The sequence below is a fragment of the Loxodonta africana genome, chromosome 27 (assembly GCF_030014295.1).
Source record: "Loxodonta africana isolate mLoxAfr1 chromosome 27, mLoxAfr1.hap2, whole genome shotgun sequence".
NCBI lineage: Eukaryota > Metazoa > Chordata > Mammalia > Proboscidea > Elephantidae > Loxodonta > Loxodonta africana.
In genome coordinates, this window is record NC_087368.1 from 360,570 (window position 1) to 387,021 (window position 26,452).

Here is a 26,452-nt window from a genome sequence, read left to right on the forward strand (position 1 = left end):
TTGTAATCTGCACAATGTGTCAGCACTCTCCCCTTCTCCACCCCAGATTCCCTGCACCCATTTGTCCATTTTTCCTGTCCCATCCTGCCTTCTCGTCTTTGCTGTTTAGTCAAGTGTTGCCCATTGGTGTCATAGACTTGATTGAACTAAGAAGCACATTTCTCATGTGTGTTGTTATGTGTTTTATACACCTGTCTAATCTTTGGCTGAGAGGTAGACTTTGGGAGTGGCTTCAATTCTGAGTTAGCAGGATATCTGGGGGCCATAGTCTCAGGGGTTCCTTCAGTCTCTGTCAGACCAGTAAATCTAGTCTTTTTGTGTGAATTTGTATTCTGTTTTACATTTTTTTCCCACCCTGTCCAGTACCCTCTATTGTGATCCCTGTCAGAGTGGTCAGTGGTGGTAGCCAGGCACTATCTAGTTCTTCAGGGCTTAGGCTGGTGGAGGCTGTGGTTCATGTGGTCTTTTAGCCCTTTGGACCAATATTTTCCTTTTGTCTTTTTTTTTTTTTTTTCTTTGCTCCGAATGGAACGGGACCAATAGATACATCTTAGGTCGCCATTCATAAGCTTTTAAGATCCCAGATGCTATTCACAAAAGTAGCACATAGAACATTTTCTTTATGAGCCGTGTTATGCCAATCAACCATGATATTCCCTGAGACCATGGTACCCAGCTCTCAGCCCCAGTAACATGGTCCCTCAAGTGTTTGGATTTGTCTAGGAAACTTTTATGACTCTGCCTTTGTCGAGGTGTTCTGAGGTCCCTGTATTGTGTGTCGTCTTTCCCTTAACCAAAGTTAACACTTGTCTACTATCTAGTTAGTGATATCCCTTCCCCACCCCTCCCCTTCTTGTAAGATTGTTTTTTCTGTGTGTAAACCTTTTCTTGAGTTTTTTTAATAGTGGTCTTGTACATTATTTGTCCTTTTGTGATTGACTTATTTCACTCAGCGTAATGCTCTCCAGATTCATCCGTGTTATTAGGTGTTTTGTGGATTCCTCATTGTTCTTTATTATTGCATAGTATTCCATTGTGTGTATGTCGCATAACTTGTTTATCCATTTTTCTGTTGTGGCACTTAGATTGTCACCATCTTTTTGCTGTTGTGAATAATGCTTCGGTGAACATGAGTGTGCCTATGTCTATTCATGTGATGGCTTTTATTCTCTAGGATATATTCCCAAGAGTGGGATTGCTGAATCATATGGTATTTGTATTCCTAGCTTTTTAAGGAGGTATCATATCGTTTTCTATAGTTGTTGTACCATTTTACATTCCTATACCAGTAGTGCATAAGAGTTCCAACCTCCTCGCAATCTCTCCAACATTTGTTATTTTCTGTTTTTTGATTGGTGCCAGTAATGCTGGGGTGAGATGGTATTTCACTGTAGTTTTGATTTGCATTTCTCTAATAGCCAATAACTGCCAGCATTTCCTCATGTGTCTGTTAGCTGCCCGAATGTTTTCTTTGGTGAAGTATCTGTTCATATCCTTTGCTGATTTTTTAATTGGGTTATTTGTCTTTTTGTTGCTGAGGTGTTGAAGTATTTTATAGATTTTATAGATTAGACCCTTGTGGGATATATCATAGGCCAAAATTTTTTTCCTGATCTATAGGTTCTTGTTTTACACTTTTGGTACAGTCTGTTGATGAGCATAAGTGTTTAATTTTTAGGAGCCTCCAGTTATCTAATTTATCTTCTGGTGTTTGTGCATTTTTATAGTTTGTATTCTGTTTATACCATATATTAAGGCCCATAGTGTCCCCATTTTTCCTTCCCAGCTGCTATGGGGCAGTTCTGCTGTGTCGTGTAGGGTCACTGTGAGTCGGAACCCATTCCCCGGCACACAACAACAAGAACATGCACATGAAATAATTAAGAAACACTCCCAAACCGCACAGTGTTTTCATGAGCATCACAAGGTAGCGCTTACATTCATTATTATGAACCGTTGTACTTTACTCAATTTTTTATCGTAATGGGCTTTATGGCAGTCCGTTCTTAATTGTGAGTTGTCCATAAATTGGATGTTCATACCCTGGGGACTGTCTGTACTTAATCTGACTAGGTGGTATTGATTGCCCTCCAGAAGGACCACCGTCCACCAGTAGTTCTTGGAGGGCCCCTGTTTCCCTAAATCCTCGCTCACAATTGGCATTCTCCAGTTCTCTAATGTTTGCTAGGTTAAGATGCATGATGTGAAATCTCATTGTTTTTTTTTTGCATGTCTTTCCTCACCAGTGATTGTTTGCAATTTTGCTGTGATTACCAGCAAATTGATGGAGTTTTACTGAATAGTAATCCTAGTCCTCATGGAGTCTTTCTGATGTCATCCCTCCCGTCATCATCGCTTCTCAGATCTATCATCACTTCTCAGATCTAGCACAGCCCAAGGGTTTTCCTTCCTCCTTGGTCATAATATTCCCTCCCTTGCACCTCATTTTTGTAAGGTGATAGGAAAGAGGGGAGACCATTTAGTTCGCCCTGTGTTTTGTTCCTGTGGGAAATAAGATTTCTACTGCTTTGTACCAACAGTGAGTTCCAGAGGAAGTAACAGATGGCTTGAAAGGTGAGAACAAAGGCATGAAGTCCCATGCAAGTGATGTCCCTTTGAAAATCAGCATTCAAGGGAAAGCAAGTAAAGAAGGCTGAAAGTGTGAGATGTGAGATGGGTTGCTAGGAATGGGGTCAGGGGATATCTGGAGACCTCAAGGTCCAAGGAAGGAGATGATCCGGAAAGGAGTATAGCCCTGGGTGATGTGGGGTCTGGAGAAAGAGGAAGACTCCTTGAGATTTGGAGAGGGAGGAAGGCAAGAGGAGAATTTAAGGGTCTAAATTTTTAAATGTATGTATCTTTTAATAAAATAAAATACATGTAATAAAATACTTTGTTTATTATTTTATTGTGCTTAAGGTGAAAGTTTACAAAGGAAATCAGTTTTTCATTCAAAGATTTCTACATAAATTGTTTTGTGACACTGGTTGCAATCCCCGCAATGTGTCAGCTCTCTCCCCCTTGCCACCCTGGGTTTCCCATTCCCTTTTCATCCAGTTTTTCTGTCCCTTCCTGTCTTCGCTTTTGGACAGGTGTTGCCCACTTGGTCTCATATACTTAATTGATGTAAGGAGCACATTTTTCACGTGTGTTACTGTTTGTTTTATAGGCTTGTCTAATCTGGCTGAAAGGTGACCTTCAGGAGTAGCTGCAGTTCTGAGTGTTCTGGGACCCTTGTCTCAGGGGTTTTTCTAGTCTCTGTCAGACCAGTAAGTCTGGTCTTTTTTGTGAATTTGAATCTTGTTCTCCATTTTTCTCCCACTGTGTCCTGGACCCTCTATTGTGATACCAGTTGGTGAAAAATACATGTGTTCTAAAAAATGTATTCTACAAAATTAAGCTGAAAGTCATAGTGTCAATTCGCAGAGGATTTACAGTCTATTAGCAGGGCTTTTTGGACATGTTGTCAGGAGGGATGAGTCCCTGGAGAAGGACATCATGCTTGGCAGAGTACAGGGTCAGCGGAAAAGAGGAAGACCCTCACTTAACGAGATGGATTAACACTGTGGCTGCAACAATCAGCTCAAGCATAGCGGTGATTGTGAGGATGGCTCAGGTCCCGGGCAGTGTTTCATTCTGTTGTGCGTTGGGTCGCTATGAGTCGGAACCGACTCGACGGCACCTAACAGCGACAACAAAGCAGGGCTCTTACTTTCTTTGGAAGATGTGAGTTGGAAGAGGCTAATGACAACACTTTTAAAACATGTGCTAGAGTTGTATGACTAATTCCATAGCTTTCAACTTTTATTCTACCTGCTTCTCCAGAAGAATGGGCAAATAGATAAAAGATGATTAATAAGAAAGCAATTGAAGAGAGAAACAGCTCAGAGCAGTGGTTGTCCACTTGCCATTTCAGACATTGCCATTGTCATATCAGTGCCTATCCCTCACTTATTTTGCCCTCACTACAATAAGCACATTTTAAAGAGACCTGGTCCATTTTATCTTGCAGGCAGGGCCCTCTGCAGACAGTTGCTTACTGAACTGCTCCCACATGGTCTTTGAGCTCAGCCATGGCAGACCTAAGGAGCTGAGGGGAAATGCTGTTGAGGAACAGGGTGTAAGGCCCTGAAAGCCTGCAGCTCTGGTCTTGGCTAGCATCCCTGAGTTTCCCTTACTCTGCACCTTTCCTCCCTGGGGTTCCCGGTCCTTGAGTCTAGAAAACTCAGGTAGTCATTTAACAGCTAAACTAAGAGGCCAGAGTGAAAGGTTAAGATGGAGAACAGATAATAAATCAGTGAAAGGATGAAAATAATTCCTGTGGCTAGGTGGCAGAAGACGGCTCAATCGAGGCATTCATAGAGCCATAAGGGTTAAAAGGAAATAGAACTTTCCTGTAAAGGCAGGTGAAGGTGCTAATAGTAATAATAATCCCTTACGTAAATGTGTCTGTTGTTTTACAGTTCTGAGTTCTTTTCACGTTTCAGCAATCAGGGTTGTGACCACCATCCTTCTGACACATAGAGGAGGCTGAGGTACATATGGGCAGAGGGACTTCCTCAAGGTCTCTTGGAAGCTGACACTGGAGTAGCTTGATGATATTTCAGTGACAAAATGGTGCAGATTGAGGTGGCAGTGCCTGGGCACAAGCAGCTGACATTAAACAGGAGGACAGGAAGGAAAAGGATGTTAAAGGAGCAGAAAAATTGCAGAAGCAGAATGTGTAATGAAAAAATGAGCTGTCTTTGTAGCGATCAGTCTCTACTAAGGTCCAGTAACAAGCCAAGCTATTTCTCAAAAGGAGAGTAGTTATCTTCAGAGGATGCCAGGGCTTTGCTCCAAAATCCTAAGGGTCTGTGGGGTGGTTCACCAATAGGGGCCTGCCAGAGACTCCATACAGAATCTCCATCTGCCACCGACACTTCAAGCACCATTGAATCAGCTGGATCATACGGTCCAAGAGGCAGAGCAGCTTGCACAGCAGCCTGAACCTGTTGCAGAGCCTTCTCTTTTTCTGGGCCCCATTCAAAAGTAGCAGCTTTTCCAGTCACTTGGTAAATCGGCTGGAGTATGAGAAATATGTTGCCTCCCAAATCCAAAGAGGCCCTTAGCCATTGTGCCTCCTTTTTAGTTGCGCGAACAGCCAGATGCAATAACTTATCCTTCACTTTGGAAGGAATATCTCCACATGCCCCTTACCACTGGATCCCTAAAATTTTCACTGAGGTGGTAGAAGCCTGAATTTTTGTGGGATTAATTTACCACGCTCTAGCAGGCAAATGTTTTACCAGTAAGTCCAGAGTCACTGATACTTCTTCCTTACTACGTCCAACCAGAGTAATGTTATCAAGGTAAGGGACCAGTGTGACATCTTATGGAAGGGAAAGGCAATCAAGGGCCCCTGCTGACTAAATTGTGACACAGGGCTGGAGAGCTCATGGAGCCCTAAGGCAAGCAAGTGAAGGGGTATTGCTGGCCTTGCCAGCTGAAGGCAAACTTCTGATGGTCTTTCCAAACAGGCATGGAGAAAAAGGCATTAGCCCACTCAATAGCTGCACACGAGTTACCAGGACATGTATTAATTTGCTCAAGCTATGAAACCACATCTGGAACACATCTGCAATTGGAGTCACAACCTGGTTAGGTTTTTGATAATCTACTGTCATCCTCGAAGATCCATCTGTTTTTTGGATAGGCCAAATAGGCAAGTTGAATTGGGGATGTGGTGAGAATCACCACGCCTCCATCCTTCAAGTCTTTGATGGTGGCAGTAATGTCTGCAATTCCTCGGGGAATGCAGTATTGCTTTTGGTTTACTATTTTCCTTGTTGAGGGGAGATGTGATGGCTTCCGCTTGGCTTTTCTTACCAAAATAGCCCTTTCTCCATTTGTTGGGGATTCAGTGTGGGGCTTCTGCAGGTTGTTGAGTATGTCTATTCCAATAATGCATTCTGGAACTGGGAAAATCACTACAGGGGGATTCCTGGACCCACTGGACCTACTGTGAAACAAACATGAGCCAAGACTCTATTCATAACTCAACCTATATATGTCCCCACCCTGAGTGGTGGGCTACAGTTCCATTTTGGGTCTCCTGGAATTAGTGTCAGTTCAGAGCTAGTATCCAGTAATCCCCAAAAAGTCTGATTATTTTCTTTTCTCCAGTGAAAAGTCACTCTCATAAAAGGTCATACATCCCTTTGAGGAAGGCTAGGAGAGGGAATAACAATATAAATTTTTGGCAGTGTATTTGAGCCCTTTGTCATGGGGACCTGGCCTTCCCTTCATTCAAGGGGTTGTGGGTCTTTAAATTCTCTCAGGTATGGGAGTTGACTGAGGGCGATTCGAGTTAGACTGCTCTTCACCTGACCTAGAATTCATCTGCTTGTACAGATCGAGTAAATAGTAGATTTCCTATCTATTTCACTCCTAGGAACACCATGACTAAGGAGTCATAAGTCCATATGAGTCAGACTATTCTGATTACTGCTGTGACTCTGCTGTCCATTACTGTGACCATGCCTACCTTGTCCTTCTTGATTGAGTGCCACCACTTGGCCCCTGCTATCACAGCATCCGATCAGCCCCATTGAATGTAGCTGTCTTAATTCAGTTAGGGCAGTTCCCACTGTCAAATCTGATTTACATAAAATAGGAATCACAGCAGTCTTCAAGGATGCTGGATTTCCCTTCATAAATTTGTTCTTCACAGTTGTGGTAAAAGTGTGTTCTCTGGGCATTCCATGTGTGGGTCTGTGGGTTTAACCTGATAAATCCACCTTAGCATGCCAGTTTTCCTAAGTCTTTGAATACCTTCTTCTACAGTATACCAAGGCAGGTCTGGGACTTCAACTTGATTTAGTGTAGGCCACTGGGTAATGCATGCTTGGGCAACCCAACCAAAGGAACTATTAGATCTTCCCCTAACTTCTTGAGCTGAAACACTGAATGAAGAATGTGTGCTTAGTGGACCCATATCAATAAACTCAGACTGATCCAGCTTTATGTTCCTTGCAGCATTATCCTACACTATTAATAACCATTCCCACACCTGTTCCCCAGGTTCCTGTTTGTACATATTAGAAAAGTCAAGCAGTTCTCTTGGAGTGTAGCGTACCTCCTCCTGGGTCACACTTTGTACTTCACCTTTTGGGGCTCACTGGGACTTAAGTCTGGTTATAGGTCTAGAAGCCAGACACAGTAGTGTGGAATTGTTTTGAGAACATTCAGCATTGCATTGTAAAGCATCTGCCTCAGATGATGCCCCGGGCAATGACTCAGGCAAGGGCTCTTTAGAGGCAGCTGGGCTAGGGCTAATCTCATGAGATGGAAGTGGAGGGGCTAATGCTTTTACTGGGCAGGGTGGTGTGGCAGACAGACATGACGTCATCTCTTTCAAATGGTGCTTGCATATCATGCAGAGAAACATCTGCAAACCAGACACCAGTTTTCTCTTCCTCAGTCAACTGATCATGAGGCCATAGATGAAGACTAGGAAAGGGCAGGTAATGTAACAGGAGTGGAGACTGTGGGCATTTGGGCCATTTCCTCATGCGACTTACTTGGGCCTTCAGGTCCTGCTCAGGCCCGATATCCTGTATACCACTTCCGTTTAATGATGGAGTGCTGCTGAGCACATCCAGCTTTATGGCTCTGTAATAAGACAACACCCAGTTCATGATGGGCAGCTCAGGCACATGGTGACTTGATGTCCCATGGTTAAATGTTCAGTCTCTACTAAGGCCCCGTAACAAGCCAAAAGCTGTTTGTCTAAGAGTAGTTAAATGCAGAGGATGGCAGGGCTTTGCTCTAAAATCCTAATGATCTGCCCTGTGATTCACCAATAGCAGCCTGCCAAAGACTCCAAACAGCATCTCTATCTGCGACTGACACTTCCAGAACCATTGGCTCTGCCATATCATATGGCCCAATTGGCAGAGCAGCTTGGATACCAGCCTGAACCTGTTGCAAAGCTTTCTCTTGTGGGCACTGCTCAATACTAGCAGCTTTTCAAGTCAATTGATAAATAGGCTGGAGTAGCATACCCAAATGAGGGATATGATACCTCCAAAATCCGAAGTGGCCCAACAAGTGTTGTGGCTCCTTTTTAGTTGTAGGAAGGGCCAGATACATCAACTTATCTTAACTTTAGGAGGAATATCTCAACATGCCCCACACCACTGAAGCTCTAGAAATTTCACTGAGATGTAAGCACCTAGATTTTTGTCAGAATGATTTTCCACCCGCAAAGATCTTACCAACAAGTCTAGAGTATTGATACTTCTTTCTTAACTAGGTTCAGTCAGCATAATGCCATTAATGTAATGGACCAGTATGACGTCTTTTGGAAGGGAAAAGCGATCAAGTTCCCTGTGGAACTTGAGAGTTGACGTATCCCTGAGATAAAATAATGAAGGAGTATTGCTGGCCTTACCAGCTGAAGGAAGACTGCTTCTGGTGGTCTTTTAAAACATGGATAGAGAAAAAAGCATTGGCTAGATTAATGTTTGCACACCCCCAAAGATATATTAATTTTCAGGCCACATCCCCAAGAAAACTTCTCTTCCAACTGATTGGCTGCTCACATCAGATCACAAAATGGAGGAGGATTACGTAATTTTTGCCAAATCCCTGAGCATCATGGCCTCCCCAAGTTGACAGATAACACTAACCATCACAGTGGTGATGAAAGTGTTCTAGAGTAGATACTTGTGATGGTTGAATAGGATTGTGAAAGTAGGTAAAGCCACTCTATTACACACTTTCAAGGTATTTAAACAAAACTTTATTTAATGAGAAATCTACCAGTTAATATAGTATAAACTCTAAAGCATAAATTGAGCTGGAAAAATATTACAACAAAAGCAAAAAAATACCTACTGAGGTGAGAAGAAGAAAATGTCTGGTTCTGAGGCTAATGTTTCCTAGCCATGAATGAGGAGCTCCCGTTGAGAAGGTATGGCAATTGGCTCAGCCTCTGGTGCCTGAGGCTGAGCTAGAGGTGGAGAACCTAATAGCCTATGGGGCTCCATTGTTGGAGTAGGATTGGGATTGATATCAGCTGTTTGTCCATGAGCCAGTTGTAGGTGGCCCAGGATGGAAATCCACCCCTCCAGCTGACTCTTTGTCTAGTGCCACTACTGGACCTGGTGATGAAAGAGCTGGTGCTCTAAGGACTTCCAGTTTTGGTGCCAGAGCAGTTGGCTGAGGAACCATTTCTGTAGGTGGCCCAGGATGGGAATCGGGCCCTCCAGCAGGCTCTTCTCCTGGTGCCCGGCCAGAGATCGAGATGGAGGGCTCTGGTCTACAGTGAGCTCTGGTGTTGCTGCAGGTACAGGAGCAGGATTGACATCAGCCAGTGGTCCACAAGCCAGAATAAGAGTCTGATCTTCCAGCTGACTCTCCATTTGGTACCAGTTTTGGAGTTGGTGATGGTGATCTTTGGAGCTCCAGTGTTAGTCCAGGCTTGTGATGGACCTCAGCAGGTGGTCCAGGAGCTCATTATGGTCTTGGCCCAGGGAGATAATCCAATCTTTCAGCAGGCTGTCTGTCAGGTGGCAGTGCTGAACTTGGTGATGTTGGACCTGTTGTTGTACCCAGCTCCAGTGTTGCTGCAAGAGCAGGATCTGACTGAGGAAGTGGTCCTTGAGTCTGTTCTGGAAGTTGCCCAGGGTAAAAACCCAGCTCTCTTGAGGCCTCTCCATCTGTTGATGGGATGGGTGGTGCTCTACTGAGCTTCGGTGTCTGTACAGGATCAGGATGGACATCACCAGGTGGTCCAGGATCCGGCTAAGGCGGTGGCCCCGCTTAAGAATGTGAACCTCCAGCGGGTTACCCATCTTCTGCCAGAGCTGAAGCTCATGACGGAATAGCTGCTGCTCTGTTGACCTCCTGTCTTGGAGCAGGAGCAGGATCGATGTCAGCTGGCAGTCCAGGATCCCGTTCTGGAGGTGGCTCCGGATGGGAATCCACCTCTCCATCTGACTCTCCATCTGATGCTGGTGGTGGAGCTGGGGGAAGACCTGGGCTCCATCAGACTCCAGTGTTGGAACAGGAGCAGGAGCAGGATTGACATCAGCCAGTGGTTTGGGAGCCAGTTCTGGAGTTGGCCCAGGAGAGGGATCCACCCGTTCAGCCAGCTCTCTATCTGGTGCCAGTGCTGGAGCTGATGACATAATAGGTGGTGTGCTGTGGAGCTCTGGTGCTGCTACAGAAGCAGAATGTACCCCAGGAGATAGTCCAGGAGTCGGTTCTTGGGGCAAAGTTAGCCCTTGAGCTCCTTTTGCAGTTGGCGCTGGCCCCGGCTCTAGAGCTGCAAGAGGAGAAAGGTTCACCAACATGACTGCCTTTCCTCATGCTTTCCCAGTGATGGGAAACAGCCCACTGCCACGAAGAGAAGCCGGTTCCCAAGATTTCCACCCCAGGAAGTCTTCCCAGACTGTAGTCCCCCAGAGGAGGTTCTGAAGTTACTCTGAACTCTGGCTCAACCCCAGCCTCTGGGGGTCTTCCCCCTGCCCCTCAGAAGCTCACAGGCAGTCATGCCCAGTCTTCCTCACCCTCTGGCTCTGCCTCAGTGACCTCCATTTGATCCAGCTGTGCCAAGAGAAGTTGGGTATCATGCTCCAGATGTGAGCCTGGCATGTTCACGTGCACATACTCCACCACGAGCTTTAGACAGGGGAAGTCCGGGGGCTGATTGAAATCCTCCAAGTATTCCTTCAGCCATGTGCCCAGGATAAAGGAGATGGCGCTAGGGATGGGTGGTGAAGAGCAGGGTCAGAGGTCTGGCTTTTCCCACCATACTGCCCTCCCAGGACACCCCTGCAAGGGTCCAATCCCTCTGTCTGCCCCTGACTTGCCAAAGGTCAGCAGCACCCTGCATCATGCCCTCTGGCTGCCCAGACAGTGGCAGGTCTGGTCAGTGACAGGAGGCTAGCACAGAGCCTTGTCCCAGGGAGCTCCCCATCAGTGTTCTGACCGACTCTTACTCCTCGGGGAGCCTGAATTACATTCCTTTCTGTCCCCTGGCCCTCTCCCCACTGGACAGTAACCCTCTAAGGGCACGGAGATGCGTGTCTGCATGTTCACCTCACAGCCTGGCACACAGTAGTGGTCCAGGATTATCTAATGCTGGGCGACACATGGAGTTTGTCCCCTGACCCAGATGCGCAGGCCCTTAGGCCCTCCTCTGAGCTTGTGCACCAGCGTGCTGCCTAGTTCTCTGCATGTGTGTGAGGGTCTCTTCTCCCACAGACACTGTTCTCCCCGGGACAGGGGTCCCACATGCAGCTGAGCACCCGTGACTGGTGATTGGGATTTGGGAGCAATTTTCTCCACCCTCTGTCCCCCCAGACCTCCTGTTTTGGGCCCCAAACAGAGGACGGGGCAACCGGTGACATGAGGGAATCGTGGGAGGATGAATTGTCTCAGGGACCTCTCTGTGCCTTGAGCCTCCCCTCTGCTCCCCAGGATGCCCAGGTTCCACTCCCAGTTCTCTCTGACTGTTTACATCCTTTAGAGGGCACCCCTAAACTCATGCCTATACTAGAATCCAGATGCGTGGGGCCCCGGGTCTGCCAACGCTAATCCAGATACCAAAATCCAAAACCGAACCCAGTGCCATCGAGTCGATTCCAACTCATAGCGACCCTATAGGACGGAGTAGAACTGCCCCGTAGAGCTTCCAGGGAGCGCCTAGTGAATTCGAACTGCAGAATCTTTGGTTAGCAGCCATAGCAGTAAACCACTACGCCACCAGTGTTTCCCCCAATCCAGACACAGCCCCCCTAAAACCTCCACCCTTCTGTAGTGATAGGAGTCCCTCCTTCATCCAAAGTCCACTCACCCTTTCGGCTGCTCCTGGGGCTCACCATACTCAGCAGAATAGGGGTGGTTACATCCATACCTAGAGGTGGTGTGAGAGTGTCACATCTAATGCACTGTGGGCACTACTTGCTTAAGATGTCTAGTGTTCCTGTTTGACTCTTGGACTGGAGGCCCAAGAGGGCAGGGCTTCCTATCTGCTTTGTTCACTGAAGAGTGCTAAATACCGAGAGCAGCATCTGCAACGGTAGGGGCTTGATGGATGATTGGTGAATAAGTGAACCAAACCAGCACCTTCCCAGGTATCTGAGAGTCTTGGGGCCCCTCTATAAGCATCCAGGGATCCCTGTCCTGGTTATATCAAGCACCCACTAAATGGAATCTCCACCTCCCCTTTACAAACGGGAAGTAGGTTTGCTAAAGGGCATGTAGTCAATAAGGGGTGAGGTAGACAGCTTCTTCATGGGAGAAAGGAAAATAATAAACATGAACATAACAGCCCTTCCAGCACCCTTTACCATAGAGCTGGGCTCCGGGTACGTACTTTCCATGGCTTATCCCATGTGGTCCTGACAGTAATTCTAGTTGATTGGACATTTACCACCCTACTTCTCAGGGGAGAAAACTGAGGCTCTGAGTGGTGAAGTGACATTCTCCAGACTCAAAATTGGTAGGAGGTAGAGTCCCCGTTGGGTTGTGGAAGGCGGGGTGCTCACCTTTGGAGCAGCTGGTCTAGGACCTGCTGGGTGGTGGCGTAGGTTCTGTAGGCTCCCAGAAAGGTTTTGATGTAGGAGATGTCACCCTTTAGGTAGGCGGGCACCAGGTACTCCACCAGCTTCTCCAGCAAGCCTGCCTTGAAGGTTTTCATCACTCAGGCCTCATCCAGGTCCTCATCTGAACTACAGACACACTGGAGTGGGACAGAGTGGGGACATATTGTCAGAGGCAGCCCCATGAACCACCAGGAGGGTTGGGGGCCTGGAGCTGGACCAGGAATTCCCTGTCCCTCGGTGACCTGTCTCAGGAGGTGGGGCTCAGCTTTCCAGGCAGAATTGGAGCTGGGAGATGATTAAAAGCATTAGAAACCTGAAATGATTTTATTAACTAAGTAACCATGGTATCTCCCTGTAGAAAGAACAGTATCCCAGTGCGTCCTCACAAAACAGCCCATTCCAGAGATGTGAAAACAGAGGCTTGGTGATATCCAGTGTCTGCTCGAAGTCACCTGGTCAGAACCCGGAACTGTGTGACACTAGGTTTCCCTGATGTTTCTTCTCTGCTAACTGAGGGTTGCTCTGCTCCTGACTCAGAGGGGAACATCTGGTGGAAGCTCACTCCCTCCCAGTTGCAGACAATGCACAGAGCGGACACACCCATGAGATAAGCAAGACAGGGATTTTTCTTTCTGTGCATTAAAGGGGTTTTTGAGAACCCGAAGCTGTGGAACACCGAGATCCAGCCAAGGGTGAGAGGCTGGAGATCCTGGAGAACTGAGGATCTGACCAGATGGCTCAAGGAGGACAAATGTGAATGGTTGGTAAAGGATTGAGAGGTGGCTCAGTTTCTCAAGGACAACAAACGCCTCAAAACCACCCTGCAGTTCTATAGGCCACCCTGACAGCCGACTGGCAAAATGGAGAAGAACCATAACACCTGAAACAGGCTTGATGCAGAGACGCAGCCAGCATCACAAGCTGCTCGGCCCCGGGACTGCGACCACTGTTTTGGCAAAGAGTCTGGCTCTAGCGATCCTAACTTGAAATGTGCACATCCTTCCCCCAGCATGCCACTCTTGGGGGTCTGTCCTGGGTGGGTCACTGTATGAGGACACACGTAAGCGTTCCTGCAGCCCTGCTGAAAGGGCAGCAGAAGGAATCAGTGCACGGCCAGTAGCAGTGAGAGGCTCAGTCCCTGTGGGGATAGGCCTCCCTTCTGGAATATTCTGCAGCAAGTCAGGATATAGCCCCTGATCTGAAGGGGTCATGTGATGTGTTCCGGAGACTGCAGGTTGTAGAAAACGGTGTGTCATAGTCTGAACCCCGCACTTTATGGTAAAAGAAGCCTGCTAAGTGTGATGATGTGTGAAGCTGGGAGAAGGTGTGGAAGGACAGTCCAGCCTACTGCTGCCTGGGCCCTGGGGTTGGAAGTTAAACACTCAAACAGCAGTAACATGCAAAAGACACATGGACTTAAGTGAGGACAGTAAAAAAACTGGTTCCTGATATTCCTACAAATATGGGAAGAGTGACTTTGTAGCTGGCCAGGGCAGGGGGAGCAGCGGGGAGCGGAGGAAGATGGATTCCTTTGGGAGGGGACTGGGGGCCCTCGAGACGGAAAGTCCTGGGAAGGACCTGAGGCCTACAGGGTGGTTTCTGGGGCCCGGGCCCCTCTGGTCGTCTCAGGTCCCTGGGTGGGGATGCCACTCCCCTTCCCCCGCACTCACCCAGAACCTGTGCCAGCCCTTCCTGGCCCCTTTCCTGGGGTAGACCGAGTAGATGACGCCATTCTCCTTCTCCTTGGGGATCTCCTGCGGGCAGTTCTGCAGAGACAGTGCCAGCAGTGGCCAGGGAGACATCAAGACCCCCTCCGAGCTGCCTGCTTCCCTCTCTGCCCCTCAACCCTGTGCCTCCGAGGAGCTCCCAGTTCCCACATGCTGGATGGGTCAGCCTGTGGGCTGCACCATCCAGCCCTGACCAAGTCCATGGATAGAAAAATCAACCTCTGACTATTGCAGCAGGATCTGGCAGAAGCTGGGCTGGCACAGGGTCAGCAGTAGCCCTGGCAATGCCTGCAGCTGGGGCTGCACGTTGACTGCCACACTCAGGGTTAGCTGGATCTCTGCGAAGGCCCAGGCGAGAGTGCTCACTCAGCCTGTGACCCCGAGAGTCCCTCCCGAAGGCCTGGTCTGAACTGGAACCCCTGGGTAGACTTATATCCCAGTGTTCTGTGTTATCGGGGTGGTCAGGGCAGGAAAGTGAAAGAGGCCTCCACATTTGCCAGCCCAGCCCCCAGCCTCCCCAAGGCACTGAACCTGATGGACTAGTCCCAGCCACGGTCAGACTCAGCCCCATGAAGCCAGTATGGTGAGAGACCGTGGGGGTGGACCTAGGGGTTGCCCTCCAGGTGTGCTAGTCCTGAAGCAGCAGCCCCATTTTCATCATCCTCATTATCACTCCTCCTCTCCCACATCTCCCCAGATCACATGGCGCCTCCTTCCCTGACCCCCCCATCTCTCTCCCAAATGGACCCTGCCTCAGCCAACAACTTTCTGCCTCATCAGTTCTGTCCGCATTTCCTCCCAGCCCCCATTACCAGGAACCCCATGAGGACAAGGGCTGGCATGGCCTGGGGGATGGTATGACCTTGGGGATGGGTGTGGATCTGCCCAGGTGGGATCACAGTGGTGGCCTTGCCTGTATTGGCAGCCCTGGACCATCCTGTGTTACCTTTGGATTCTTTTTGGTGAATGGCCTGAGCTTCCGTGGTTGGGGGACGAGACCATGTCTCAGCCTTGGCGAAAGTGTCGAACTCCTGCGTCTCTCAAGCTTTGATACAAGGGAAGATGAGAGACAATAAGAAAACATGTTCCTAGTTTGAGTGTCCCCACTCAAGTGAGCTGGATAGGGGGCTGATCACCAGGGTTACAAGTTCTATGTAGTCTGTTGTCAAGGAAGTGAGGTCACGTCCTGGCCTCCTGACTTGGACCTGATGTCAGTTAAGACCTCCCCAAAGTCCTCTCTGTGTTGCTGAATGCTCGCCTGTCCCCATGCCATCTCCATAACTGTACACAGTGACACCAACACAGCCGTCGCCTGCCCCCAGAACCTGGGGAAGGCCTGGGCGTATCCAGGGCCCCAGCTTTGAGCAGACAGAGCTGGATTCAGACAAAGCTCATCCCTCTCAACCAGTTTGTGACTCTGGACAAGTCTTTGTAGTTTTCAGAGCCTCGCCAGTGCCCCTACCCACACAATAGGGATCATTCTAGCGTCTTCTTCCTAGGAACCTCAGCAGGGATATGTGAGGTAACACCTACTGATCCTGCGGGCTGTCGTTACCTGTAGCTAATCAGGGGTGGATTATCTATTAGGCAAGGTAAGCACACGGCTTACCTGCTTACCAGATCATCTGTAATGAACATTTTCACCTTTTTATATTTCTTCATTGCATCTAGTACTCTGCTTCTAGGTATGACTGGCACCTGCCTCTCCCAACCCCACAGCACCTTCCTATAGAATCAAAGCCTCTTTTCAAATATACAGTCCCTGATGGGGGTCAGATGACCCTGTAAGCAAGGTGAGCACAGGTCTACTTGTGCTTACTTTCTAATCTTTAGTGAACAATTTCACATTGGTTTTGCCACATCAAAGATGTGGTGTTCACCACCATGCTTACCTTGCCTATTGGATAATCTGCCCCTGTACCTAATGCACAAACTTAGAGATGGAAGAATTTCAAGCAGGCATGGGAAGCAGCATGGAGTACATCTCCAAACAGGGCTGGGGTCTGGTGCTGTGAGCTTGGGAAAGTCACTTCCACTCTTGGTCTCATTTCCCAATCTGCACTAGGATGGGGTTGGAATTAAATGAACGTCAGATATTGTCACCCTGTGCATAAAACCCTTCAGTAACTCCAATTATATAGAATCTGACCCAGTGTCTCATCTCAGAGTAGGGGGTGAACAGCCTGCACATTGTCTTCCAACAATCCTACCTCCTGGTCTCCACATCCTCCCCCACTTTGGATTGGACTCAGGGACTTGCTTCTCAAGATTGTTGTTGTTAGGTGCCACTGAGTTGATTTCAACTCATAATGGCCCCGTTTGTGGCAATGTTTCTTGGTTCTCTTTTATTCTCTCTCCTTCTTTCTCATTTATCTCTCTCTCTTTGCCCAGGAAGGAGCTGTGATGTATGACCTGCCCATGGAGAGACTTATGTGACAAAGACCTGAGGGAGGGTCCTGATCAACAGACAGAGAGGGAGTGAGGCCCCCCAGACCAACAGCTCACAGAGTCCTGCTCATAACATGGAAGTGACTAAGGAGCAGATCTCCCCAATCAAGACTCAGTTGAGACCACAACCACAGGGTCCTGAGAACTTGGGGCAGGCACCAGGTAAGCCACACCTGGATTCCTGGCACACGGAGACTGTGTGCTGTGTTGTGTTGTGAGTCATTAATTTTGGGGGTGTTGTTATCACAGAGCAGGAGATAACTCCTCCAGCACACCAGGTCATGAGTCCTGGACCTGTCCTCCTCCTTCCTGCCTCCTCTCCTCCTCAGTTCCCTCTAGCCATACTGGCTGCATTTCAACCGCCACTCTGGACAAACTCACATCTGCCTCCCAGTCTCTGCACCAGCTTTGTCTTCTCCCTGGTACACTGTCCCCAGACTCATGCAGGGCTGGTCCCTCCTGTCATTCTGGTCACACATAAATGTCACTGTAATGAGGTCTTTTGGACCACACACCAGCCTTATCTCACAGCACCTTATTTTCTCTATAAAATATGCTTTTCTCTTTGCATGTATTTGTTTCCATTCTTTCATCCATCTTCGTGTCTCCCCTACAGATTGTGACCTCCTGGGGACAGGGACCTCATGGATCCTTTTCAGGACCAGCTCCCAGACCACCTGCTGATATTGATCCTGCCCTTGCACTAACACTGGAGCTCCATAGTGCACCAACTATTCCGTCACCAACATCAGATGGACAGACAGCTGGAGGGGTAGGTTTGAATCCTGGGCCACCTCCAGAAATGGCTCCCAGGCCACTTCCTGAAGTCGATCCTGCTTCTGCTCAACATCAGAGCTCTACAGAGCGCCAGGTCCCCCATCTCCAGCTGTGCCTCGGTCACCAGAGGTTGAGTCATTTGCTGCACCTCCTCCACAGCCACGCCTCATTCACAGCTAGGGAACTTCACCTCCAGAGCCACACCTTTTTTTCAACTCACCTGAGTCGGAATTTTTTTGGTTTTCTCGTAGTATTTTTCCAGATCCCTTTATACTTCATATTTTATACCATTTTAACAGGTACATTTCTCATAGAATAAAATGTTATAGTAGTTTTAAAGTATGTAGCATAGTGGCTTTATGTACTTTTACAATCTTATTCAACCATCATCAGTATCTACTTCAGAACATTTTCATCACCACTGTGATGATTAATGTTATGTGTCAATTTGGTTAGGCGATGATTCTCAGGGGTTTGGCAGAAATTATGTAATCAGCCTCCATTTTGTGATCGGATGTGAGCAGCCAATCAGTTGGAAGAGGAGTTTCCTTGGAGGAGTGAACTGCAAATTCACACACCTCCTGGTACCTGGTACCCAGCCATTAATCTGGCCAATGCCTTTTTCTTCATCCTCGTTTTGAAGAACAGGCCCCCCGCGGTGAATCACAGCACTGATCTGTAGGATTTTGGAGCAGAGCCCTACCATCCTCTGCAGATAACTACTCTCTTTTTGAGAAACAGCTTTTGGCTTGTTACTGGGCCTTAGTAGAGACTTAAACGTGGGCCACCGAGTCACCACGTGGCCTGAGCTTCTCATTATGAACTGGATGTTGTTTGACCCACAGAGTCATAAAGTTGGACTTGCCCAGCAGCACTCCATCATTAATTGAAGCAGTATATACAAGATTGGGCCTGAGCAGGACCTGAAGGCACAAGTAAGTAGCATGAGGAAATGGCCCAAATCCCATGGTCTCCACTCCTCTCACATTACCTTTCATCTCCCAGTCTGCACCTGTGGCCTCATGGGGTGTTCCTTATGATCAGGTGACTGAAGATGGGAAAACTCGTGCCTGGTTTACAGATGGCTCTGTGCAATATGCAGGCACTAGTTGAAAATGGAGAGAGGCAGCACTACAGCCCCTTGCTGGGACCTCCCTGAAGGACAGTGGTGAAGGGAAATCCTCCCAATGGGCAGAGCTTCGAGCAGTGCACCTGGGTGTTCACTTTGCTTGGAAGGAGAAATATCCATTTGAGCGATTGTATGTATACTGATTCATGGGCTGTGGCCAGTGGTTTAGCTGGATTGTCAAGTTCTTGGAAGGAACATGATTGGGAAACTGGAGATAAGGATCTGTGGGGAAGAGGTATGTGGATAGACCACTTTGAATGGGCCAAAGAAGTGAAGATATTTGTGTCTTATGTGAATGCTCACTAAAGAGTGACCTCAGCAGATGAAGACTTTAACAATCAAGTGGATAGGATGACGTGTTTTATGGAAACCACTCATCCTCCTTTCCCAGGTACTTCCATCATTGCTCATGAACAAAGTGGCCATGATGGCAGGGATGGAGGTTATGCATGGGTCCAGCAACATAAACTTCTACTCATCAAGGCAGACTTGGCGACAACCACTGCCAAGTGCCCAATCTGGCAGCAGCGGAGACCAACACTGAGTCCCCTATTCGGCCCCATCCCTCAAAGTGATTATCTAGAAACCTGGTGGCAGGCTGATTACATTGGCCCACTTCCATCATGGAAAGCGCAGCATTTGGTGCTCAGGGGAATAGACACTTACTCTGCATATGGATTTGCTTCCTCTGCATGCAATGCTTCTGCCAAAACTGTCACCGATGCGCTCAGAGAACGCCTTATCCACCATCATAGTATCCCGCATGCATTTCCTTGAATCAAGGGACTTACTTCACAGCAAATGAAATACAACAGTGGGCCCATGCTCGTGGAATTCACTGGTCTTACCATGTTCCCCATCATCCTGAAGTAGCTGGCTTGATAGAATGATGGAATGGACTCCTAAAGACACAATTACAGTGCCAGCTAGGTGGCAATACCTTGCAGGGTTGGGGCAGTGTTCACCTAGTGGCTGTATATGCTCTAAATCAACATCCAGTATACAGTGTTGTATCTCCCATAGCCAGGATTCATGGGTCCAAGAATCAAGGGGAGAAATGGGAGTAGCACCACTCACTATTACCCCTAGTGACCCACTCACAAGATTTTTTGCTTTCCGTGTTCTAGCTTCTTGGTTTGTTTTGTTTTGATATGCCCAAATGGGTTGCTTGAGTGAGCTAGCTGGATTATTTTCGCCTTTGAAGCTCAGATGTCCTGTCACCAGATGGCTAGAGCTGTTATGAGATATATCAGTCTAGGAGTCCATTCACTTTTCTTGTGTGGATTCAGCTCATGTATCCAGGTAGCTCATCATGTAGTGTGTGGTACAAGCTCTGTCCTACAATCTTAGAGGGTCAGAGGTGATTGTTGTAGGTACTGGTATCTGGTTCCAGTAGGGAGTCATGCTGTGAACAAGGCAGGGGGCTGAGAAAGTTTCCCCAAGTGTCTGTGAGGAAAGCGTGTCCCTGTTGCCTAGAGCGTACATGTGGGTGGGTTCTGTAGATGGACCATGGGCCCCGAATGCTTTTGGTTGTAAGGACTGGGAGGTACCCGTTATCCTTGGACCCGTCACGGGTGGCTGGATGACCTGAGTGGAGCCACCAGTCCTTTTGCCCTTGATGTGGTAGGTGAGGACCCTGTTTAGTAGGCAAAGCGGTATCAAATATCAAACACCCACCTCTCTACTGCACTGCCGAAATGGTTGCAGTCTGCCATCAAGGGCCTATTCTCCTGGAATAAGCCATCACAGGTCCCTGCAGGGGGAAAAGATATTCAAAGTCAATGGCCCATTTATGCCAGGACAGGAGCCACTTCTGTCCTGAGCTCTGCTGGCTAGTGGAGCTGACTAATTACCTTTTCCCCCAACTGTGAATTTATTCCAATCTCATGTGATCCCCCACAAGAAGTACTGCTTATGCCATCAGAAGTAATCTGCTCACCAGACTGCTATTGTAGATCCAGGGCCTAGCCCAGAAGCTCTGGGACAACCCCATGGATATATTGGCCAGAGTTTCTTGGGGCATCTGGTGAACCCTATCCATGAGGCAGAAAATTAGAGAGTGCTCCAAAGGACAGAACAGGCAACAAGGTCCGTGTGGATCCCAGTCTGGGCTCTGGGCATCCCGCGCCAATGGTACTGCCACACCTACAAGAGGGGGACAGAAAATTTCAAGGAAGCCCTCCAAAGCATGGGTCCCCTGAGGCACAGATCCTGAAAAGAGGAGCCCTTGGCCTATACCTAAGGGTAGAGATTTTCTGTAGTATGTTTTACAAGTCCTGTCGAATCCAGAAGGACTGGAACCTCCTGATAATATGTTCAATGTACGTGAGACAAGTCTCGCCATCCTTGATTCTGAGGAGCATTCTAGCTATGGGGTGTGTTTTTAAGATAAATCTGGGATCTTTGAATCTGTCTTCTCTTTCTCTCTCTCAACTCTAATCACCAGAAACTTCAAAATAAAAGAAAACAGCATCCCTCAGGAGTAGAATACATGTCTAAGATGTGTTCCTTTCTTTCTAGAGGCTGGGGAGAAGTGGTTAGTTCTTCATTCTGAGTTCTTAGGGGAGAGGTATAAAAAAGGAAGGTTGATATTAGCTGTTTTCTTTGCTGGTCCAAGGTCAACGATAGAGTAAGACATTAGTTGTGAGAGTACTTCAGCAAAGCCCTTCATCTCACGAATAATTGGCACTGTTTTCGCAGCATCTCTGTGAGGTTTTTTCCTTAAACTGTTCAGCTGTTTCAAAGGGTAGAGACTAGAGACCATCGTACTCCCTCCCCAATCCCTGTCTTTGGAGAGGCAGGTTAAGAAGTTTCTCTGTGATCAAGTCCTGTGGAAAAGACCTTCTAACTACTTCTCTCCCTTTCTTGTTCATTCACAGTGCTTGACAGTGAAAACCTCCAATTACAATTCTTTGCTTCTCATTTGGGCTTCTGTCCTCTTAGAGTGCTTGGTACACAGTAGCAAGCATGGAAAAGTCTCATGATCTAATAATGCAAGATAGCAGAATACCCCTCATTTCATGCTCCCTTCAGTACTCAATGCAATGGTGTGGCCTAACCTTTGAAGCATTGCATTCTCCTATCAAGTTTTCTGAATCCATATCCTCAGAAAGGACAGACTTATACCCTGGCAAATTGGCAGCAAAGTCTCCATCCGTGTCTGTAGGATTGACCGAGGGTCCCTGGCACACCACCATTAACTACACCCGAGAGTAGGTTATGTCAAATATAACATGGGCGTCTTGAATGAAGGGACTCTTATTTGACTTTTTTCTCTGGACCTTGTTTAGTGCCTTTAATACAGTAAGGAGCCGTAAATGTTTGTCAGATGACTAAATGAAAGGATGAATGAATGAATGAATAGAAATAAATGAAAACAATATAAGGCCACAATTTCAGTGGATTCAGAGACCCACTTGAAGCTCATCTACATGCACAAGGGGGTCTGCGTTCTAGGAAATAATAAAAAATGTAAGTTTTTGCAAAGAATGCTTCAGCTTTAGCTGTCTTGATGAGTCTCCAAACATACTGGACAGTAGTTCTCAGGCTAGACATTTATGGGAAAGCTCCAGGGGAGTAGGTGAAGTCAGTAGTTAGAGAAGTGGGTACAGTAGGAGTATCGAGCTCTGTGAGGACACTATTCCTCCTGGTCAGGGTTGCCAGATAAAACACAGGGTAATTAGTTAAATTTTAGTTTCAGATAAACAACAAATAAATATTTAGTATCAGTGTGTCCCATACAATATTTGGGAAATACTTATACTAAAATTATTTGTTAGTTATGTGAAATTAAAATTTAACTAGGTGTCCTGTATTTTTATTTGCCAAACCTGGCAACCTTTCTCCTAGTCCATTCTACTTTGGCTGGATTCCCTCCCTTGGATTTGCTATACCTCTATCCTCTGTGTACCCATTTTGCCAATGGTTCCTCTTTTATCTCTAGATGCACTTTAGTTTGATCCCACACTGACAAGGATACAATGATGATTTTAGACTGGATAAAATGAGGGCACTTAGTTACTATCACTCTATTCTCAAAAACATGGGAAGAGTAAAACCAGGTGTTCCTGTGCCTGTGTCAGAGAGAAAAAGGGCAAAAGAGAGAAATGATGAATCAGTAAGAAAGAAGTTTAAGGTTTACTCTTTTGGGATAATCATGACAACTAGAAAAGGAATCCTAACCTGCCGTGGCTACAGAAGGAAGTAGTACAACTAATGTGTGATTAAGATAGCGAAGTGGCTTCTGGGAAGAAATTAGGGAAAAAAATCCTTGAGGTTTATAGGAAATTGCCAACTTCTTGTCAAAGAGAGTGAACTATTTTTGAAAATCAGATGGTGTGGGAGTACTGCTAGTTGCTAATTCCAATCTCCATTCTCTTCTTTTTCTTGAAAATCAAAACTCTGAATTCTGACTTTCATCGAGGCAGCAATGTGTCTGCCTAAAACATACATTTCCCGTCAGCTCTTGCATCTAGAAATAGCCATGTGACAAGTTGTGGCCAGTGAAATGTGAACAGAAGATTGGTGGACATCTCTGGGAGATCATTCCTTTCTTAATATAGGTGCTACCTCCTCTTCCTTTTTACATCCTTCTTATTTCTGCCTCGAGTGCAGAAATAAGGCAAGGGGTGAAATAGTCATCTTGAGAGCATGAAGCAACTGTGAGCGTGAAAGCCAAATGCTAAGAGTGGCAGCTCAGAAAGGTAGAAGGAGCCTAGGACATGACGACTGTGGTGGGCACTGACCTTCTCTACTGAGATCCCCTTCAGGACTGGAGTCTGTTACCCCCCACTGCTGGGAGGGTGGCCAGTTGATAGCCTTCAGCTGTGAGCCTTCTCTGGGGATTACGCTCAGCTGAAGATGGCACCCCTCCCAAGGTCATGCCTCCTTCCTGGTGGGCAACCCATGTCCAGTGACTGGCTTTTGAGGAAATATAAAGGCCTGTTCCCTTGCCCCAACTCAGAAAAATTCTGAAAAACCATCACAGCTTCAGATCTCATGTGATTGGCTGAGGTCCTCTTGTGACGGCACCACAGCCCAACTTGTTCTCTGTCCAATCCTGCTTCCTTCCATTATCCCATAGGGATTGATCCCAAGAGCGCTCATTAGTAAACTCCCTGTGTGCATTCTCCATCCCAGAGTTGCTTTCTGGGCAAGCAAACTTTCAGCAATGACTTTGCACAGCTGCTGCACCAGCCTACCTCTGGACTTGTTGAGAAGATTTTTTAAAATTTTGGATAAGCCACTGCAACAGAATTTTCCACATGTATATTCCAAAGCAAGCCCTGTCTAATACAGCAGGGTATTTTATATTTTGAACCGTGGCTTTCAAAATCTAAATTAAGATTTGACTCACGAGACTTAGCATGGGTTGCTGAAGGCTAATGTAATAGAAGTGAAACTGCTAGATTGACATGGAAACAGTAAGTCCCATTTGATTCCTTCTTTGGAATAGGAGGATGAGGACATGACATTCCCTAAAACTACAGGAAAGGGCAGGGTCTTGATATTTCTCACTGGAAGAGTAAAGAAGGATGAACTCCAAAGAGACTTGGCTTGATTGAAACACAAATATTGACTCTACAAAAGCTGGCAGCCCACATTGATTCAGATAGATGAAGGAACACGAAGAGCTGGCCAGCAAGGCCCAGAGTAAACAACTCCAGTACCAGGGATTTAATGTTCGTATGTGGATTTGTGTTGCTATTGACAGGCTCCTCAGGCATCATTAAGCCCGAAACCGAAACAAACCCATTGCCATCGCATCCATTCTGACTCATAGTGAGCCTAAAGGACAGAGTAGAACTTCCCCTTAGGATTTTCAGGGATCGGTTGGTGGCTGCAAACTGCCGACATTTTGGTTAGCAGCTGAGCTCTTAACCACTGCACCACCAGGGCTCCCAGGCATCATTAGCGCTAGAAAATCCTGATGACTAAAAAAATGTTAATTAAAGATTTCATCATTGGTGGGGGAGTGTGGGGGAGAGCTCCACAAAAATGCTGAGAAATGAGTAAAAAGTAAAAATGGAAGCAAAAGATTTGTCTTGCTTCCCAGTAAATGGAAAATAAGGTTAAGTACAAACGATCTTCAAAAAAGAATTGAAGAAAGTAAATTCTAGGTAGAAATCAAGAGCAAATCCAGGTCTGTTAAGACTACAGAAAAAGCAACCTAAGTGCCCATCATTGGCCGAATGGATAATCAAACTATGATACATACACACAATGGAATACTAGGCAACATTAAAGAATAACAGTGACTCCGCAAAATATCTCACAACATGGATAAACCTAGAGGACATTATGCTAAGTGAAATAAGTCAATCACAAAAAGACAAATATTATGTGAGATCAGTATTATAAAAAGTCAAGAAAAGGTTTACACACAGAAAGAAATATTCTTTGATGGTTACCAGGGATGGGAACAGGAGGGAGGGAAAATCTCTTACTAAATAGTAGACACATATTAACTTGGGTAAAGGGAAAGGCATTACACAATAAGGGGAGGTCAGCAACATGTGACCAAGGCAAAGGAAGGCACTGGCAGGTAAATACACAATTCCGCAATAACGTAACAACAAACAATAGTTGAACAGTGGATATATAGGTAGATATGTAAGCTGAACAAGTGTGGGAGTACACCCACGAGCATATACATACATGTATGTGCTGCCAACATATCAATGTCTACAGTAGAGCACACAGGAGGCAAAGTTATGGAAACTTTTTAGCCATAACCAAACTCCTTGAGGGACTGAGTCATGGGGCTTGAGGGCTTAGGACCATAGTTTCAGGGGACATCTAGGTCAATTGGTATAACAGTCCATAAAGACAAGGTCCTACATCCTACTTTGGTGAGTAGCAACTGGGGTCTTAAAAGCTTCTGAACAGCCATCTAAGATACAACTATTGATCTCTTTCTGTCTGGAGCAAAGAAGAGTGAAGAAAATCAAAGATTCAAGGAAACAGTCAAAAGGACTAATGGACCACACGAACCAAAGCTTCCACTAGCCTGAGACCAGAACTAGATGGCATCTGGCTACCACTACCAACCACTCTGATTGGGACCATAATAGAAGGTCCTGGACAGAGTCGGAGACAACTCTAAAACAAAATTCAAATTCATAAAAAAGACCAGATTTACTGGTCTGATAGAGACTGCTGGAACCCCTGAAACTATGGCCCTTAGATACTCTTCAAACCTGGAACTGAACCCACTCCTGGAGATCACCTTTCCGCCAAACAATAGACCGGCCCCTAAAGTGAATAACACTCTTGAGGAACCTGCTCCTCAGAACAATCAACCACACAAGACCAAAAGGGCAGCATTTTCCCCAGAACAAAATTCAGAAGGCAAGAAGGGGAGGGGAAGACGGGCTAATGGGAACCCAGGAAGGAACTGGGGTTTGAGGGGATTGCAGCTTCTGTCACGAAACAAAACATGCATAAATTGTTGAATGAGAAAGTAATAAGCTCTGTAAAATTTTACTCAAACCACAAGAAAATGTTCAAAAAAAAAAAGACTACAGAAAACCTGAAACTGATACTCTGCTCAGTGTCTTAACTAGATGTATTGCTCCTATGTTGCTTAAGGCAAAGCCCAGAGAATCTAAAGTCAGAAAAATAATATGGCAGTACCTAGGGCTTGATCAACCCCACCCACTGATGTTGCATCATTACTAGGAGATTATTGCTGTCTCTTTCACATTTTAAAGTTGTTACATCTAACTCTTGGATAAGACGGTCACTGATGTGAAAACAAGAAATGTGTACTTGGT

General features: G+C 46.7%; 1 long non-coding RNA gene across 1 annotated transcript in view; it reads left to right on the forward strand.

Annotated features, from left to right (window-relative positions):
- The window catches only part of LOC111749344 (uncharacterized), a 63,549-nt gene extending 37,335 nt beyond the window's left edge, over positions 1-26,214 (forward strand). The window contains exons 3-4 of the long non-coding RNA XR_010319502.1: positions 16,715-16,933; positions 17,388-26,214. This is a non-coding gene — a long non-coding RNA (uncharacterized LOC111749344). The remainder of the gene's footprint in view (positions 1-16,714; positions 16,934-17,387) is intronic.
- The last annotated feature ends 238 nt before the right edge of the window (positions 26,215-26,452 follow it).